We start from the raw sequence: 6,000 nt of genomic DNA, 5'->3' as shown, positions 1-6,000 counted from the left end.
GCGCACCTTTGGCCAACCTTCTCATTATGTGCCATTTACAACATTGCTACCAAATTTTACACATAGTTTTTTAGATCACAATACCTGGTTCCAAGAAGAAAAAATTTCCATGTTTAAATTCTGGGCTCCCAGATTCTAAATGGGCTGTGTGACTTGCATATACCATCTGGTGCAAGGGAGAAGAGAAACCGGTTTGCTTATTCTTGTGAAACATATTCATGGAAAGCTTACTCCTTGGCCAAGAAGACAAGGAGGGTGTTGTCTCTGTCCATCTGGGGCAGCTTTTATAAAGGATCCTGAAAACAAATCCTTCCTGGCAGCTTCACCTGGCAAACCTGGATGTTCCAAAGTCGGCCGAGATACACTCACTTCGGCTGTGTTTCTTTGGAAGGCCTGGTCCCTGGAGGGAGGATTAGGGTGGTCAAATAAAATACAGGACTCCCAGTTACATTTGAATTTCAGAAAAACGACAAGCAAATTTTTAGTACAAGTACAGGACATACTTGTACTAAAAAAAAAAGAAAAAAGATTCACTGTTTATCTGAAATTCATATTTAACAGGGCATCCTGTAATTTTTTTTTTTTTCCACATGGGCAGGCACCGGGAAATGAACCCGGGTCTCCAGCATGGCAGGCAAGAATTCTGCCACTGAGCCACCATTGCCCACCCCGTCCTGTTATTTTATTTGCTAAATCTGACAGCCCTAAATGAGGTTGCAGCCTGGGACTCTGAAAAAGCAGGTGTCCTGACTGCCCAGGGATAATGAACTGATTCCAAGACCTGAGAGGAGGGATTTGAGCAGTCAAGAGGCTGTCCCCACTCCGGGGTGGTGCAGGAGACAGAAAGGGCTTCCAAGAAAGGAGGCTGCACACGAGAATCGCCTGAGCAACTTGACAAAAAAAAAAAAAAGCTCTCAATGCACAGGCCATGTCCCAGTCATTTAAATCAGAATCCCCGGTATTTCTTAAAGCTCCTCAGAAGACTCCATGGTATTAGCCAAGGTGGAAAAACACCAGTTGAGGATCATATTCCTTCCCACACACATGCTGGCATCTCCTTTCTTAGCAGGGTGCAGTGATCAATCATTCAGCGAACAAATATTTACAGAAGACTCGGGACTATAACCAAGGTTATCTGGTATCTGATGCCAAAAAGACTGGAGTTGGAAGTCCCTCCCGGCCTCAGGCTCACTGTAGGGCACTGAGCAAGTGGGCGCTTTCCAGCCCAGAGCCTCAGCCTCCGCTTTATCCAATAGAACCACTGAGCGGGGCTTCTGGTGCCTGGTGAGCGGCTCCAGGGCAGGGCAGGAGAGCGGGAAGTGCTTTGTGAGTTCGAAGTCACCCTAGAAACTTCAGCGACTGTCGTGCTGGCAGCCCACTGGGTCCACTGGCAGATCTCACATGTAGGATTTAGGAAGATCCAAGTCAGAATCACAATCTGCTTTTTTAACAAGATCCCTGGGGAATCTGTGGGCACCACGTGGGCACTGAAGATGCAAATCTGGATTAAGGAGGCCTCCGATGGGGCCCCAAATCTGTTCTTTCTACATATTTTCCAGGGATTCAGAAGCTGTGCATTCACCTGCGGGACCTCAGACCACACCTTGAGGGGAGAGGGAAGGTGCTGGAGTTTAGAACCGTGACAACGGCTGTCCCCTCAGATCCTGTGGATGCCCGTGTCCATACCACACTCCCCATCAGCTTGGAATCAGAATTTGGGGGTGGGTCCTGAGCATAAGTCTTTCTTCAAAAGCTCCCCAGTTTCAGCCAGAACAAGGATATTGGAGGCACCCCTATTTTCTAGCACTTTCCTACCTCTTCCCCCTCAAAGCATGGCTCAAAACCTTGGAGACAAATTGAGCTTCTCTCTTTTCCATATTCCCTGTACCCAGCTGCTGGGGAGTTCCACTGATCATTGTTTTATATTAGGTCTACAGCCATCTTCCTGTTCATGGCTTCTGCCAGTCCCAAAACAGAGGATGTGTGGGTCACTGCAAGCCTCAACCAGGACTTGGCCAACAGTCCCTGGTGCATTTCCACTGCTCCCTTTTCCATGCCCCCTTACACACAGCTATGAGACCCATCGTCCCGAGGCACCCATCTCACTGGCGAAAAAGTCCCATGTCTTCCAAGCAGGGATGTGCTGATCAGTACAAACAGTTCTCGCTTCCCGTCCTCCCCCCCTCAAAAAAAGCCCTGGTTTATAGCATTTACCAGGAACTGCACTTGCCATATAGGAAGCATCCACTTGAGTTAGCGCTCATGATTATCACAAGGACGTTACTATTCCACAGGCTTCTCCCCTGTTTCTACATCCCTTCCTACGGCGTATAACTGTCCCGTCACTGATGTACACGCCCGGGCTCCTCAGTCGGCCAGTGTCTGGACTGGGAAATGGGCTTTGGCATCCTCATCTCAAGACTCCTCCCTTCTCCACTTTCCAGGACTGCCAAATGGCCAGAATAGGAACAAATTCTCCTCGAGGACCTCTAATTAGTGTGTTGAAAGAGTCCTTTGTGATCCACAGATGAAAGGCGGCTCTCCGTAGACGTCATTACAATGATTAGAGTTTCCCCATCTGTAAAATGGGCTTTAATGAGGCTACTTGTTTACAGCGATGCTGAGATGAAAAGGCTTGTGACAGGCAGGATGCTGCTGAGTCTGACTTCAGAGCCAGCCTAGTTCTCGCTCTTGGAGTGACTTGGGTGGGGGAATAAAACAGGCTGGGGTGGGGGGACGCTTCCCTCCCCTCACTCAGTGGCTGCACAGGTGCCTGCTGAATGTTCTCTCAGCTGACTCTGGCCAAAGAAGAGCAAAGTGTCCTTGTGGGGGTGGAAATGGGATGGGGATGGAAAGAAGGCGGCCAGGATTAGGGGGTAGGAGAAGAGTGGCTCCTGATGGCCTACGAAGCTGCATCAGGCAGGGAGGGGAGCGAGAGGGGGATGCAGAGGGTGTGCCTCTTCGGGTAGGGGAGGGAGTGTGTGTGAAATCATTACCACAGTAGATAGATAAGGGCCCAGCTTTAGGGTTAGGAAGAGATCACATGTTTCTATCCCAAATTCCAAGAACCAGTTAAGGCAAGATCAAATTAGTTATCACTCAGGTGAAGTTGCCTCTCTGGTTTTCAACCTGGACCCTGTGGAAGTCCCCAGGGGTTCTGGGCTCCAAGGCTGGCGGAAGGGGAGGGGGACAGACTCTGGTCCCCTAGTTCCATCCCCAGCCCCACTTCAACCAAACTTGCTCGCATGTACCTGATTTTACATTAAACTTCCTTAGAGTATTTCATTTGAAAAGAGGTACCAGTTAACAAATGCTTGAAAACACAGTTTGGGGATAACCCCAAAAAAGCATAGAAAGGGCTCTACCCAATATCAGAATAGCCCTGATTATTGGTAAGGAACACAAACTTTGGGGACAGATAGCCTGGGTCTTAGCTGTGTGATCCTAGGCAAGTTGCTTTACATCTCTGAGCTCAGTTTCCTGGAGTATAAAACATGGAGTAGAATAGTTGCCTCAGAGGGGTGCTATGAGGATTACATAAATTTGTATAGGCATAGAGCCTGGTCATGGTGAGGGCTCCCACATGTTGCCCTGCTATCACAAACCACAATTTCCCCCTGATCAAATACATTGGGGACAGTGCCTGATACTTCCAAACATCTCTTTATGGAATCTTCTCAATGGCACTCTAAAATAAAAAACATGTTTTAGTTCATTTTTTCAGATAAAGATATTAAGGCTAAAGGAGATAAATGGGAGGGTGGCTGGAGCCCTATCTTTAGTCTCTAAGCCCGGGGCTCCCTCCAAGGGCCACAGTTGCCCCCAGGCCTCCTGCTGCTGCTCTCCAGGCTTAAAGGCAGGGGGTGGATTCTTAGACAGACATTTCCTCCAAAGTCAGTCCCTTCTCCACGCTCTGGCATTTTCAACTGTGTCCTGTTCATATGGGTCAAGTTCATAAGGGGCAAGTGCATCTTCCACCCCTCCCACCCCCCAAACAGCAGGAGCAAAAGGCTTCAGCAATGACTGCAGTGGGAGCCAGGGAAGGTTTATAGTTCTGTTAAGTCATGCCCATTTGCTTATCAGTGTTTTTCCAGAAGTGCTATGTGGCTCTTCTGTTTCAGAACCTCCAGGGACTCTCATCAAAATGCATATTTCTTGGCCTCCAAAGCACTGAATCTTTTGGAACGAGGCCCAGGAATCTGAATTTCACTAGCACCAGGGAATTCTGATGCTCCAAAGGTAGACACTTTTGTCAGGTCCTGTGTACGGAAGGGAGAGATTGGCTAGACTACCTGACCTTGTACTCCTTGTCCCACAGGTCCAGAGCTGAGGACATGGAGACTCAGAGAGCTTAAGTAATTTGCCTCAAGTTACACAGCTTATAATCAACCTTTATTGAGTCCCAGGCAGATCCAAAGCCAGAGCTGAGCCCCCTTCTTGGAGGCCTGTCTTGGTTAGGGCCCAGGCCCAACACACCTGCAAAACTGCCTGGCATTTCCACTGGGAACAGCACTCCCAACCCATGAGGTTCTCCTGAGCCAAGCTGCATCAGCCTGTCCCTCAATTCGGGTCCTACTTCTGAATTTCCTTCTCTTGCATCTATATTTTCCTTCTCTCTTCTTCTCCCTTTTACCTGTCTTCTTCCCAGTGCCTTCTACATCCATTATCACAGCTACCTTTCTCTCATCTGTGAAATAGAGAAGTTGCTCCCAAGTTTCTCTAAAATCCTTTCTCGCAACATATTTAAGGAGGAGTTGGGTAACCAATAACTGCTGGCCCCTCTTCTAGATCTGACAACCTCCCTACCCCACTCATCCCCCACACCCATGAGGTATTTTGGGGTGGGGGGTCCCCAAGTGGGTGCTGGAGAGAGCTGGGTTAATGCAAGGGGGTTTCAGTATTTGGGCAAGAACAGTGAAGGAATCCTTCTGCCCACAAGGATACAGTGTCCCTAAAAGAAAGAGGGAAGCTGAGGTGGGCCAGACAAGAAGGTAATTCCAGAAGGAGTAGGAAAAATGTAAGATCTGAGCAGAATTTTTGGATGGTGTTTTGTAAAGTGAAAAATGCAAAAGTGATAGTGATCTGATAATCTGCTGACAAGTCCTAGACGGACGGTAAAGGTAGACTGTGCCCCGACATAAAACTGGTAGAAGCCTGGGGGCTTACTGGGGAGTGAGCAGGAAACAATGGAATGGGCCCTGGCTTTAGATCTATCAAGGACACAACTGCTCCTGGATCTTCCACTCTGTCTTTGGAATTAAGAAGTGGAGCTCCAGAACATGAGAAAGCTGGCAGGAGGCTCTGAGTCCGGTTTAATCTGTCACCGACACCCTGCTTTCTCACATGCTCCTTGTGAGTTAGGACTGTCTTGCAGAATTTAAACACTCTGCACTCAAATTAAGAAAAACACAAAGCCTTGCTTGGCTGGGAGAAGGTAGGGCTGGCAAGGCCAGGGGATTAGACTCAAACTGCCGGGGCAAAGTTTGCCTCTGAGACCTGTTTGTCCAGGGCCACTGCTCTGCAGCTGGCTGGCAGCTTCCCTTCCCCAGCAGTGTCCCTGCAATGCCCCTGGTGCAAGGACCCCTGAGCAGGGAAGATGGGGACATAGAAGGTACTGTCAGCAAACTTGAGTCTGAACCACAAAGGGCCACAGCGCTGCCCCCCTAGGTGATACTGAGATGCAAGTGGCCTGAAAGAAGGGGGAGTAGCCCAGGGTGAAAGGAGCAGGGATTGCAAGGTGGGTCACACATTCTGCAGAGGGTGATGACCACAGGGATTAGAAATAGATGGGAACCAAGGTCCATCCACTCCCAAATGCCCTGCACCTGGGCCATAGGCACCTTCACTGGTGCAGCCCCTGGGCTTCTTCCTCTCTGCTGCACTGAAGGAGAGGATTATGGCATCACATAGGAACCAGAAGAAAAATGCTGCAAGATAAAATCTCCTGCAGATCTTGGAAAAAAGGGTTTAGAAGATGAATGGAAGAAAAGAAAGAAGGGA

The sequence above is a fragment of the Tamandua tetradactyla genome, chromosome 19, assembly GCF_023851605.1.
Source record: "Tamandua tetradactyla isolate mTamTet1 chromosome 19, mTamTet1.pri, whole genome shotgun sequence".
In the NCBI taxonomy this organism is placed as follows: domain Eukaryota; kingdom Metazoa; phylum Chordata; class Mammalia; order Pilosa; family Myrmecophagidae; genus Tamandua; species Tamandua tetradactyla.
The sequence above is the reverse complement of the archived record's forward strand: the minus strand, read 5'-3'. Positions refer to the sequence as shown.